This window comes from Dermacentor silvarum, chromosome 1, assembly GCF_013339745.2.
Source record: "Dermacentor silvarum isolate Dsil-2018 chromosome 1, BIME_Dsil_1.4, whole genome shotgun sequence".
Taxonomy (NCBI): domain Eukaryota; kingdom Metazoa; phylum Arthropoda; class Arachnida; order Ixodida; family Ixodidae; genus Dermacentor; species Dermacentor silvarum.
Window position 1 is genome coordinate 248579179 of NC_051154.1, and position 14041 is coordinate 248593219.

Consider the following 14041-nt stretch of genomic DNA (forward strand, 5'->3'; position numbering starts at 1 on the left):
AACGGAGCCAGCTGCGGAAGGAGACGACGACGACGAACGCGTGAGCAGGGGCACGAGCCCTTTCGCGTTGTTGCGCCGAGGGGCGCCAACGAGTCAGTTCGCAGGTTGTTCGCGGACGATGGATTTGCCCTAGCCATATACAGATTCGCTGTAATATAGAAATGTTTCTTTTTTTTTTGAAAAATAAATAACACGAAGCATCACAAAGCAAAGCGAGAAACCAGATCCAAATGTGATCTGGACGGGGCGATGCTGTGTATATACGAGCACAATTCACGCACAGCTATCCCAAAGTGTGTGACGGTATGCGCGTAGGTCCTAAACAACAGCCGCGTGCTGGCGCCCAGGGTGTGACGGAACGAACAGCAGAGCGCAAATTTCATCGTGGTGAGGCTATTTGCATTAGTCGTTCTTCAAGGAACCACATAATCAGCTGCCCGGGTAGCTCAGTCGGTAGAGCGTTAGGCTTTTAACCTAACGGTCCAGGGTTCGAGCCCCTGCTCGGGCGAGCATACTTTTTCGTTAGTTTTTTTTTTTTCAATTCGCCTAATGATTATTACAATGACGAAGCGGAGTATTGATTCCAATGTCAGTTAATGTTTTTGTTCACCTGGTGTCATCATGAGAATACGTTCCAAGTGGATCCGCCTTGCGAACTTCCCGACTAGAATTTGTCAATTGCAATATATCTCATAAGGCAATCACCTAAAAACCTAATGATTATTACAATGACGAAGCGGAGTATCGATTCCAATGTCAGTTAATGCTTTTGTTCACCTGGTGTCATCATGAAAATACGTTCCAAGTGGATCCGCCTTGCGAACTTCCCGAGTATAATTTGTCAATTGCAATATATCTCATAAGGCAATTAGCTAAAAACCTAATTAGTGAATATTTCTTAACTAGTTGATTATGCATTTTAATTTCTTGTGCAAGTAATGTCCGCCTCTTCGATAGACCAGCTCATGGACTAGAATTGTGCTATCTGCACCAGGAATTTTTTTTAATTTGAATGTGTTCGCTGAAATATCTGGTATACTTCCAAGCGGTATATTTCAACCAGGTGAGACACGATGGTCCAGGTGAGCCAAACGAGTTGGCTCATTAGGCGGAAAATCTGGCGTTGGCGTCACCACGATGGTCCATGAGTGGTTAGACCATAGTTAAGTGAGCCTAGTGATCTTCGGTGGTCGCAATGCTTTTGCCTTCATCCACGTAGGGATAACTAAGTGCCCCTAGAATTTTTTTTTTGTTCTGGTTAGCCTCCTTGCCTTTACCCTTTCTTCTGTGTCTCTCTCTCTCATATTGCTCATGGCGTGGTGATTTCATATTGTCTTATAAGGCGGGAGAAGCGGGGTCTTGTCAGAGGTGTCGCAAGGTCCGATGAAGAGTTGGGCATAGAAGTAGCGCATGAAAAGGACAAACTAGAGGGACGCTGGTGGTAGTCAGAAGAAAAGCGTGCCGGAGATGTCCAGCGGCTGCAGCAGTGGCGAGTGATATGCCCGATGCGTCGGCAGTTAAGACATATCGGCTTGTCGCCCATGGCACGTCATTCGGACGGATTGCGCTGTCTATAAGACTAGTAAGAGGAGCGAGGTTGGAACGTGGGTGGAGTAAGAGGTTTCGAGTGCACAGGACAAACGGAGTGAAGGCCGACTTTGGACAGTTCTTGACGGACGATGGCCTGGACCAAGCAGATCGTCGCCGGAGAAGGATCAGATGACGGGAATGAAGTGGCCACCGGTTGTGCTGCTTCGACCTCACGACGAAGGATGTTGGTTAAGTTGTCACATCGTGAGGACTGGCCGGAAGAGGTTGTCACAAGATGATGTAGCAGCTGTGCTAGGAAGGTGCGTGATATGTTGGGATACCCGGCGGCTTTTAGCATGCTCGAGACGACGGTATTCCTTGAGTATCGTATCGATGCTGGTGACGTTGTTAAACGCCAGGAGATTAAAGGCGTCGTCAACAATGCCTCTGAGGACGGGACCAACCTTCTCGTCCTCCAACAGGTTCGGATCGGCCTTGCTACAAAGGCCCAAGACGTCGAGAATATACGACACGTAGGACTCGGCCGACGTCTGTACGCGTGTGGCAAGGGCCTTCTTTGCATTGAGTTGGCGACCAAAATTACTACCAAAAAGGTCGCGGAGCTTCTCTTTGAAGAGATTCCAGCTCGTGATCTCCTCTTCGTGAGTCTGTAACCACGCCCGTGGAGTGCCGTCCAGGTAGAAAAGAACGTTATAATAGTCGGATCACACCTACCACTGGTGCTGACACATTCGTACAAGTGGAGCCAGTCCCAACTTCAGGACTGCCGACTCCGGTGAAAACGCCACGATCCCGGGGGAAAAGGTAACGTAAGTCATGGCTTCGGATGTAAAGGCTTGCGTAGACGAAGTGCCGCCAGCAGGAGCCGAATTTGCATTGGCGGCGTTGTGACCACTGCGAAGCTCCATGGCTGGTACATGAAATGTCCACCTCCACCAAATAATGTTACGTGTAGCTGATGCCGAAGGCTATTTAAAATTTATTTTCGTGGAAGCCAACGGGGGCCAAGATGGCGGCGCTATATCAAGCGGGAACACGTCGTCTTCCTCCTCTTCAGTGCAGCCACACTGTGGCAGCTGTTCGGTATCAATATGTACGAAGTGGCGCCCCTGAGGCCAGCCTATACTGGAGTACGTTATAAAGTTAAATCTACAGCCAGGGTGCAGCGTACTAGAAGAGGGTAGTTGATTCAGGGAGGGCCCGTGGCTGAGGCTCCTTTTATTGACGTCACCAGGTGGTGCCACTTCAGCATGGGCTGTAAACTTGAAGTCCTTGGGTTCAGGGATAGCACGGGCAAAGTAAACATGTCCGCTGTAGAGATTAGTAAGAGGCGGTTGGAGGTTTGGTGGCAGAAAAGTAGGGAGACCACAAACAACGGAGACGTACAAAAACAGAGCTCCCAGTAATGGTTCAAATAGGTTGATGCCTGGAATTCTTTGTATTGGTGTGTTTCTCAAAAATAAAGGTAGGACATTAGGCAAAATAATAACAAGAGCTTGATGGCGCAACCCACCACCCCATTTCAAAGGGGACGCTCATCGCATCCATCCATCCATCCATCCATCCATCCATCCATCTATACTATGGAAGCCGCTGTGTTTACGCCGACACGCTCTGCAACGACGGCTCGTGGCGCCGGTTGCGCTTGTGAATGTTTGTAGCTTTATTTTTATTTATTTTTATTCAAGGTCCTCGCATGCTCCGAGGTGGAGTAATGCGTGAGGGGGTCTAAGAAAGGCTAAACATAATGAAAAGGAGAGGGCCGGAGCCAACTCGTTACATAAAGTGTGGCAGTACATGAAAGCAAGTGTTATACAATAGATAGCCGTAGAAGTCAGTTGCTGCGTATACATGGTTAGGCTGCAGAAAATCAACAACTGTGGAAATGCACACGCAATTCTTACAATTACGTGTCACACATGAAAAAATTATCAATGAGAACCTACTCCTTCGTATGCAGAGATCACTGAAACAATACGTGGACATTCTGTAAAGAGAATGGCTACTTAATCTTTAAAAGTCACAGGATCAACACTACATTGGAGATAGCAAAGGTAATCAATAACAAATGATTATTTACCTAATTACAAAATTATTTAGGTAATATGAGTAATCCAAACCAACAGCACACATAGGTAGAATTGTTTGGTTGATTAATTAAATAATTACAGGACATTAGAGAGAAATTAATAAATAACTAATAATTAATTTATTCGAAATTCATAAACTATTTAGTTATTTATTTTGTAGCATCCGGCATCTACTTATGTCTCCGCCAATTTTGCGCCACTACGACCCGACAGCTCCTACTGAGGTGCCCACAAATGCCAGCGGCGTCGGCCTCGGCGCTGTTCTTGCCCAACGCAAGCAAGGGTTTCCTGAATATGTCGTCGCTTATGCAAGTCGCACTCTCAGCTTACGAAAGCTGAGACAAATTACACTGTGACAGAAAAAGAATGCTTGGCCATCATCTGGGGTCTGACTAAGTTCCGGCCTTATTTATATGGTCGTCCATTTGACGTAGTCACGGACCACCATGCACTATGTTGGCTGTCGTCCTTGAAGGACCCCTCGGGCCATCTTGCTCGATGGGCACAATTCACATGCAGGACTACGATGTCCGGGTGCTGTACAGCAACGGACGCCAGCATTCTGACGCCGACGCCCTCTCGCGCCCTCCCTTGCCTGACAATGCCTGCTCATTATTATCCGAGATTATTGTTACTTCGCTCGACCTTAACACCATCGTTTCTGAGCAACGCAAGGACCATTGGATTGCCTCCCTTATAGACTTACTTTCTAGTTCGTCGGCACAACCAAGCACTCGTACGTTGCGTCGCCAAGCACGTCATTTTGCCATTCGCGACAACCTGCTTCACCGACGCAATTATTACCCCGACGGGCGCCAGTGGTTGTTAGTGGCACCCCACAGTCTTCGTTCCGAAGTATGCGTAGCTTTCCATGCTTATCCACAGTGTGCGCACTCCGGAGTTTTCAAGACTTAACAGCGCCTTCAACAGCGGTATTACTGGCGCGGGGATGTACAGCTACGTTCACAAGTTTGTTCGCTCTTGTCCCGGTTGCCAGCGCGGGAACTCTTCAACCCGCCATTCGCCCGCCGGTCTGCAACCTTTACCTTGCCCTACCCGGCCGTCTGGGCGCGTCGGCATCACTTTGTATGGGCCCCTTCCCCTGACGTCGGCTGGAAATCGACGGTCACAATGACCGTCGACCACCTGACGCGTTACGCCGAAACAGCCGCCCTACCGGCAGCTACAGCGCGCGATGTTGCCTCCTTCCTGTTTCAACGATTCATCCTGCGACATGGGCCACCCCAGGAATTGCTCAGTGATCGTGGGCGTGTCTTATTTTCCAAAGTAGTTGAAGCCATTCTCAAGGAGTGCCACGTTGTTCATCGCACAACTGCGGCGTACCACCCCCAAACGAACGCTTCAACCGTACGCCGTACCGAACCGTACAGAACGCTCCAACCGTCCGCTCGGGGACATGCTTGCTATGTACGTCGCCTCCGACCACACTAATTGGGACGCTATTCTGCCCTTTGTGACTTACGCGTATAACACTGCCACTCAGAGCACCACTGGCTTCTCACCTTTTTTCTTACTGTATGGGCGGCACCAGTCGCACACCATCGACACAATTCTACCACACTGGCCGGATGCATCTGAATGTGCGCCCATTTCTGACACTGCAAGACATGCTGAAGAGTGCCGCGATCTCGCACGGGTCTTTACATCCAATGACCAAGAGCGTCAGAAGAGCACACAGGGAGACACCACTTCTGCACCCACCTTCCTTCCTGGAGCGCTTGTGTGGCTCTCGATTCCTTCCGCTACACCTGGTCTCTAATCCAAACTAGTGACCAAGTATGAAGGCCCCTACCGTATTGTCGAACGCACATCTCCCGTCAACTACGTGATCGAACCAGTTGAACCTTCTGCGGACATGCGCCGTCGTGGACGCGACACTTTCAACGTCGAGCGCCTCAAGACCTGCTATGACCCTGTCATAGTGACCAGCTGTTAGGTCGCCCGACGGCTCCCTATTCGTTCCCAGGGGTGACTGTAGCGAAGAATGCGAACGCCATAGCGGGCCACGCTCTCCAGCCCTTTCCTCGAGAAACGCCGCTCGTGCTGAGAGCTCGGACCGTCAAACAACGGACGGCCCAAACGGCTGGTGTCTTATAAACGCCTTTACAATTTAATTAAGTAATAATAATAAGTTTCAGTTACATGAGTTATTTCAAAGTTGGGTTAAAGTAATTCAATACATTACATTGCATTCAGATCTTTATATTGCGGCGACAGTCACAATGTATAATTCAAACTGCAACACCTCGGGTGATAGCAGGCCTTTATTTTAAACGAACGCGTCGTTTGAACTACACAAACTTCAAAAATATCACTAACTGCAGAAAGTTCGACGCACATGCTAGCGGCGCACAACCAGCACAACTGGCAACAGCAGGAATGAGCGACGGGAAACCGTACGCGACGGATGTTGGCGGCGGCGCTGCTGTCGCATGGGCTGGCATCCGAGTACCGGACCTTTCCACATTTTTCGCCTCACGGCAATGCATGGCACTGTGCGCACCTAGCTGTACCCACTACCCCCTTCTAGTACACTGTAGCCAGGGCTGTTTCTTCCTGTAGGCGAAACAGGCCGCCACAATGGGTGGCTCTTGGGAAGGGGCGCAACGCTGCTCATCGCCTGTCACCGCGCTTCATCAGTATACCTTTCACGAGCTGGATAGGTAGGTAAGTGTTGCGACGCTTGCGTCCTCACCATCTCTGGTCTGCGTGACATTCGCACTGCACAACGGCGTGATTACTGTTTCCGTGTTCTCATCGATCGTCTCCATTCAGGACATTCGGAGTCCACGCTGCACATGTTCGTATACTCCGCGACGACGTACTCTATACCGTCGCAGCTTACGCCCCGAAGGACCGGAATTTTTACTCGTTGTCCCACGCCATCTCCGGACATCTGTGCTTGAGTAGTTGCATGACGCACCTACTGCAGGCCACCTCGGTGTTTCTCGTACTTACGACCGCCTACGGCGCCGCTTCTACTGACCAGGCCTGTACCGCTCTGTGCGCCGATACGTTGCAGCCTGTGCGCTCTGTCAGCGCCGCAAAAAAAACCTGCTGAGCTGCCCGCTGGAGGCCTTCACACCATCGATGTGCCCTCAGAACCTTTCTTTCGCGTCAGTCTCGATCTTCTCGGCCCTTTTCCGACGTCAACATCTGGCAATAAGTGGGTCGTTGTCGCGAATGACTACGCGACCCGGTACGCGATAACACGAGCTTTGCCCACAAGCTGTGCAACTGAGGTGGTGAATTTCCTTTTAGATGACGTCATCCTCCATCACGGCGCACCCTGGCAGCTCATTAGTGATCGCGGCCGCACCTTCTTGTCCCACTCCATTGAAGGCTTACTTCGTTCCTGTTCTGCCGAGCACAAGCCTTCCACCGCCTGCCACCCGTAATCTCACAGAGCCGCTGAATTGCACGTTGACAGAAATACTGTCTATGTACGTTTCTGACAACCTCAATGATTGAGACAGCATATGTTACCCTTTGTGACCTTCGCCTATAATTCGTCCCGTCACGAGACCACATACTGGCTTTTCACCATTTTACCTTCTGTTCGGCTGCCACCCTACTCTGCCCTTTTACACATTACTTCTTCCTCGACGCACACTCCCACTGAATATGCTCAAGACGTCTTCGGCCGGGCTCACACGGCGCGCCAGATTGACAGCTCCCGGCTCACTGAGTCTCAAGCCGCGCAGAAGATTCGGTACGACAGCCGACATCAGTACGTTCGATTTCTCCTGGCTCCGTTGTCCTCCTATGGACACCATGTCGCCGCATAGGGTTGTCTGAAAAGCTGATGCCGTGCTACACAGGGCCCTCTCTACACGATATTGGGTCAGCTTGGCGATGTCAACTACGAGATCGCCCCGCTAGACTCGCCTGTCCCCCACTGACGTTGTGCATGTGTCTCGGCTGCAGCCTTACTTTGCCGCGAGTTCACGTCCCTCATAGTTAGCGCCGAGACATCTTTACAGGCGGGGGTTATGTTACGGCGCAACCGAGTGTGTCGCCAGTCAGAAAAAGACGATTTTGACACGTGGAGGCGGAATGGGTCTCGACAGCCATCTGGTTTATGTGTCGTTGCCACTCTTGTATATATTGTAAATACATATTTATCTGTGACTTCCGCATCGTAACAATATGGACACTCCAAGCGCATTTATGCCGTCGGCGTCGCCGTGAGGTTCCGTATAAAGTCCAAGGGCGATAAAATCGTCGCAGCGCGCCGTATGCTGTATGTGCGAGTGAAAGCGTGCGAGGGTGAGCAGGCGATCGCGGCTCAATCTCGCGCAAGCAAGGAAGGAAGCGGGGAAGAAGCGCGCCGTCTTCCTTTGCGCGCAAGGCTCGGGGGGAGGATAGAGAGGGGGGGGAGGCACGTTCTACTACGGGCGGCCCGCGCGGCCGCGCGCCCGCCCGGGCCGCCGTATCTTGAAAGCCATCTGCGACGGGGACAGAATACGCCCTGCGCTGCTCTCGCGGCTGAGTTCGCGTTGATGCGAGGCGCCCCACGAAGGTCAATTCGCTCGCTGCTGGTACCGCGTTTCTTCCTACCAGCGTTTCGACAGCCAGTTTCCGCGGTCATCGAGTGAGATGTGTTCATGTTTGCTTGTGCGCGCGTGACACAATGCTTGTCAATTTAGTAAGTATGCCTATGTTAACAAGTTTATACAGCCGATAAAACCACTATCCTTACTTTGTATAGCTGCCCACTGGTATCCAGTATGGTTGGTATCTCGGCGTAAATATTTCTGAATGTATATACGAAGCTGATTTGTGTGAAGAATGCAATTACCAGCACACGCGCTTATAAAACCCCTGTATGCTGACCGATAAGGTAGTGCCAGTGAGTGCACCCTTCTTCTGCATAATAAAAAATAATTCTACATAAAATATGAACACATAGTGTCGGCTCATGTGTATCTCTAAAGCGCATTGACCTTTTTAAGGAATGGGGTATTATATTCAACAGTGAAGGAGGACAAAAATAATATGCGCGTCTTCGAAGCAGTAGTTTTGTGTGTACAGCAAATAGTCACAGTTAAAACCAAAGAAATAACAGAAATGTTATATTTTTAGAACAGGAAATTTCTCTCAAAAGGGAGCTATAAAGATTCACTGATTTATGAAAGGTATTTGTTTCGTGCTCTTGGTTTCCAAGAGAAGGGAAGCGCAGTCGAGGACGGCAGAAAACCAGGTGCGAGTGAGGAAGTTAGGAAATTTGCAGGCGCAAGTTGGAATCAGCTATATCGCTAGACAGGGTAATTGGAGATCGCCGGGAGAGGCCTTCGTACTGCAGTGGACATAAATATAGGCTGATTGTGATGATGATTTGTTTCGTTTAGGGTGAAAAAAAAAATAAAGTGAAAATCTTTCCAACATGTGATATAAAGAGCTTGCGAGTATACAGTGAGTCAACTGAGTTTTGCGGAAACCCGCAATCCGAAAACAATTCCATTACAGGAATATTTAGCGGCGACCTGACCACAACACAAAGCGGCTAAGAGTTGTATTCACAGCTATTAGAGGACCGGCGCAAATTTAAACACACACACACACACACACACACATATATATATATATATATATATATATATATATATATATATATATATATATATATATATATACGTCTGGGCAAGGTGATAATTTAGGGCTTGATTCAGCGATTAGGATGGACGTTTCCTCATCTATGAAGCGTCCACTTCAAGGAAATCATGTGGATATTCTTTGCAACATTATCCTTAGATAATATACACTTTAAATTTTCTTTTCAAACATGTGGACTCATTAGCGCAATTAGTATTTCTGTCTTTGGATTACGGCAGAAAGTTACGATAGTTCCTAAAGTGGCTATAAAGATAGTAGCGGTAAAAAGAGTATTTCTTGTGGAATCTCAACATCATAAATCTTATATATATATATATATATATATATATATATATATATATATGTGTGTGTGTGTGTGTGTGTGTGTGTGTGTGTGTGTGTGTGTGTGTGTGTGTGTGTGTGTGTGTGTGTGTGTGTGTGTGTGTGTGTGTGTGTGTGTGTGTGTGTGTGTGTGTGTGTGTGTGTGTGTGTGTGTGTGTGTGTGTTTGTGGTGGATGCTTTCTTCCCTATTCGTCCCTGCAGTGCGGCGGACATTAGATGGGATCAGAGCCACCGCCCTCCAATTGCTAGAGCAATTGACGTGATTTTAAAAAACGCCATCCGCTGTTCAGATCTCAGTGGACAAAGTTCGCCTTTTTTCGCTCCGATTCTGAAACAGGGAGCAATAGCCCGCCGTGGTGGTTTGTTGGTCTAGGCGTCGCGCTGCTAAGTACGAGATCGCGGGACCACGGCGGCCGCATTTCGATGAGAACGAAATACAAGAACACGCGTGCATTGGGAGCACGTAAAGGAACCCCAGGTGGTAAAGATCAATCCGGAGTGCCCCACTACGGCGTGCCTCATAATCAGATCATGGGTTTTGGCACGTAAAACCCAAAAATTTAATTTTCAACAGCGCCCGAAATGGTGCCCACGCTGTTTTCGATGCTGCCGTGACGATAACATGTCGCTGCATTGACCTGCTGAGGTATCCAATCCTCATCGCGTGCTTGTACCGTAAGCGACGGAAGAGCCGCCGACACATGAGCTTCGCGTGATAAGAGACGGCGGTGAACCTATTCAAATGAACAAACCAAACGAGGTGTGACGAATTACGTGGACAGTCCTTCGTGCGCTTTTCGTGCGCCCATGGAGTATAGTTTCAGAATCGAAGCGAGAAAATGTGAATTTTTGGCGACGAGCATCTTACCAACGGACGAGGCTTTGAAAACCGTACGGTTTTTGCCTACGAAGGCGCCATCCTGTACCGCTGCCATTACAACATGACTGCTAAAACAGTAAATTAAGCAACCTTAGTTAATTTGCTGGTGGACGGACAGCAGGGCTGCTCGAACATTTAGTATCCGCTGCGCTTAAGGGACGAATAGTAAAGAAAGTATCCTCGCATCAATTAACTTTTTTTTGTACTTTCTTTCCATGAACATAGATCATCCGGTACATGTGTAATGCTTTTTTTTTTTCATGCGCATTCCTATAAACCGCAACTTCCATGGTAGGGCGGAGGGGGTGCGAAACGGGGGCTGGGTGATGGACTTCGATGGGAGTGGGGTGCTACAAGCCCAAACCCGCGCCTATAGACCCCGTTCGTCTAGGTGAGAAAACGAAGCAACTCACAAAAACGATTTCATTTAGAATCTTGGTGTTCCCCTTGTTAGGGAGCAATTGAAATTCAAAGCAATAAACCGCTCCCTGTAGGAAAAAAATGAGCCTATATCGGAGTTTTAACAGGGCAAAAGCGCTAAAATCAATTCATCCTTTATTTTTTACTCAGTTAGATATGAGTAGAAAAGAGACAGACCATCAGTTTAATCCAGCCGCTACCCGAGGATGTGCTAACCAACGTGACCTAATTTTTACTCTTCCCTCAAGCTCTAAATTTTGTCCTACTGTGAAGGAGATATGTTTTGTTAGTTTCTTTGCTATTTTGGCTTACCAGTTCTTTCTAGCGTCCCCCGGGGCACCCCTGTAAATTTTGGCAGACTGTTATTGTATTATGCGTGAACAAATGATCTCAATCTCGAAAGGCGAAAGCACTGACTACAATGGCGAGGTTTGGCGTTGCGATTGAACTCCTATGGCGGTGTTCTAACTATACGGGGGTCCGACTATTGCCCGGACGCGACAGACAATTTCTGGCGCCATAAAACGTTTTAACGCGTCGTGTATGGTCTGTAATGACGCGGTAAAGACGCCACTACTCTGCCCGTAAAATCCAAGCCAGTAAAATAACATCACTTTCAGGTTTTAGCGCTGATATTGTTTTGCACTTCTATATTTAACTGTCTGAGAAGATATAAGATATAAGCCATGGGCTGGGAATGTTATATTTCACGACATTTGTTTGCAGGCTGCCATCCTCAAAATATTGAGGAATAATTTAGTCAAGGACATAAGACTTGGTTTGAGCAACTTTGGAGGGTTGAATAGTATAGCAATCTACCGTGCATACACGGTACGCATAAACATATAGCAAAGATATACATAAATATATGCGGCGCTCTAAGGCAACGACGACTATGACGACAACGGCAACCATTTGCCTAGAGGTTCCATATAATTGCTATTGCAGTAAAAAAAGGAGCTGCTTACCGGGCCAGGGATTACCACACAATGCATATCGCGACTCCAGCAATTAATGCGACACCAAGCGGCGAGCGCAGGAAACCTCGCACGGAGGTCGGAGCGTCGGCGCACACGTCCGTAACCTTCGTACTGCGATCGGGTGCGCTTCTAGAACAAAACTCCGCAAGGCCGTGGAATGTTGCTACGTTTTGCAGTTTTGCGGCGCCGAAGAGCCACATGGATTGCGAATCTTATCATAAGCTGCGACAATGGCAATAGTTGTGTTCTCAACAGCTTGGTCGAGAAAGTTCTCTTTTTTTTCAGGCGAGGGTCGGTTTGTTGATTGTGTGAAGAGAACGCGACCCTGTTGCTTTCTACTTCGTTAGCAATAACGCGCAGCAGTGAACTTCATTAAGTTTGCGCTGAGGTTGTTACTGCCATCGTGATAACGTTCAGCGTATGCGCACTGCAACATGTAGTTTCATGTGATAGCCGGTGTGGTAATACTTTTTATGATGCGAATGTCGCCACGGTACTCAATCTTTCCTTAAATAAAGCTGTTATATCGGATACATGCGGCGCACAACGCGGAACTACCGCGTATGGTACATCAGCGAAAATCGGTACATCGGAGTTTCAGGTGCTCCCGGGTACCGTCGGTAAATCGTTCTATGTAAGCACAACATGGACTCGCCAGCATGCCAAATAACTATTGGGTGGCATAGCGGTACGCGTTCCTTGCGGCCTGGACAAGCTACCCGTATAATTAGTGAAAATTAGTAGGCGCTCATTTTAAAATGCGTAATCATCAAACAATTCCATCTCATATCAGTGTCTGAAGGAAAGTGGCAGTTCAGAGGCGAACACAGTTTTGGCCACTTAAAATGCAGGATACGTCATTTATAGAATAACATAGAAAATTAGTTAGATTCATGCAGTAGGTGAGTTAACATTAATTAACACTGAAACACATTTTTTTTTCTTAATTAGTTCACACAGCAGCCCTAAGCGACATATTCGAAAACAGCGGGGAGTAATCAGTCATGGTCAGGCCACGCACCACAAGCCATACCTGCACATATGGTGTGCAAATGTGTAGTTTTGTAGTAAGCATATCCAGTTTCTTATTTATCGCTTCTGTTCTTACGAGAGAAACAATGGCCAACTACTGTAAGCGAAGCCGCAGTCGCGTATACGTTTGCGCAAATCTTGTATATAAATAGATAACAGGAACGCGAAAGTAGCGGGGGAAAGTTCGCCACAGATTCGTAGCGTTCGTAGTGCATGCTCGCGTTAAAGTGCAAAGCTAGATTTTAGGTTCGCTTGCTCTCTGGACTGAAAAGAGCGTGCAGAGTTTGCGCCTTCGCCGAACGAAAATGTGTTGAGGCAACAACAATGAAAAAGCGCGAGCTGGCTGCGCATTTAGTATGCGCGTGCACAGTGGCAACAGCTGATCGAGCAAGTCGGTGCGCTGCTGCCGACCATGTTAAACGTGCCAAATGAGCAGGTAGTAAATTTTCAGCAATTCTGGCGAGGTCAGCGTGACGTATCCGACCTTCGCCGGCCGCTGTTCTCGCACGCCGGACTACCTATCCGCGCCTTAACAGTGAATAAAAGCAACACAAGCGGTGCTTGTACTGTTCCGACAATGCAGCAGTGCACGAGTACTTCGGTTCCATGACCAATGGGTTCAAGAATACATCGGTGATTTTCATTCAGAATCTCGTGCGTGTCCACTGTCACGCCAGAGGTTTGCAGACACCGTGCGACCACTTCAGCCTCATTACCCCCTGTGCCTCTCTTAGACGGCTAAAAGATGTGATTGGCGTTCAGCTACCCGCTGTCCTTCGACAAAACAGCGCAAACCGGCATCACACTGCACGAAAATCATTAAACACGGTGGTTTGCGGGGGTCGCGGAGACCTCCGTGCATCCACCATGTTGCACAGTGTAGCCAGACGCGGCCAGATTTCACAAGCGCCCCCTGCAGTTCACTTGCGTAGCTAATACGCACTTGGGGCGAGGACTTACGGAGTCGCCATCTGTCGGAAGCACCTCGCTTGCGTAGTATGAGGGATAACGCGGCGCGCTCCTTTATAGGTAAGGCTGTCGGCGCTCAATAAAAACACCACGCGGAGCCCTCCTGCCATTTCTGTAAGTATACTCTCGAAACGAAGCAAGTATTTACTGTCAAAATAATA

At 48.4% G+C, this 14041-nt stretch overlaps 1 protein-coding gene and 1 non-coding gene across 2 annotated transcripts in view; one reads left to right on the plus strand and one right to left on the minus strand.

Annotated features, from left to right (window-relative positions):
- Positions 1–14041, minus strand: part of LOC119438741 (uncharacterized) — an 87337-nt gene that overhangs the window by 40781 nt on the left and 32515 nt on the right. The window lies entirely within an intron of this gene.
- Trnak-uuu (transfer RNA lysine (anticodon UUU)) lies at positions 436–508 on the plus strand. The gene has a single exon. It is a non-coding gene; the product is annotated as a tRNA-Lys (tRNA).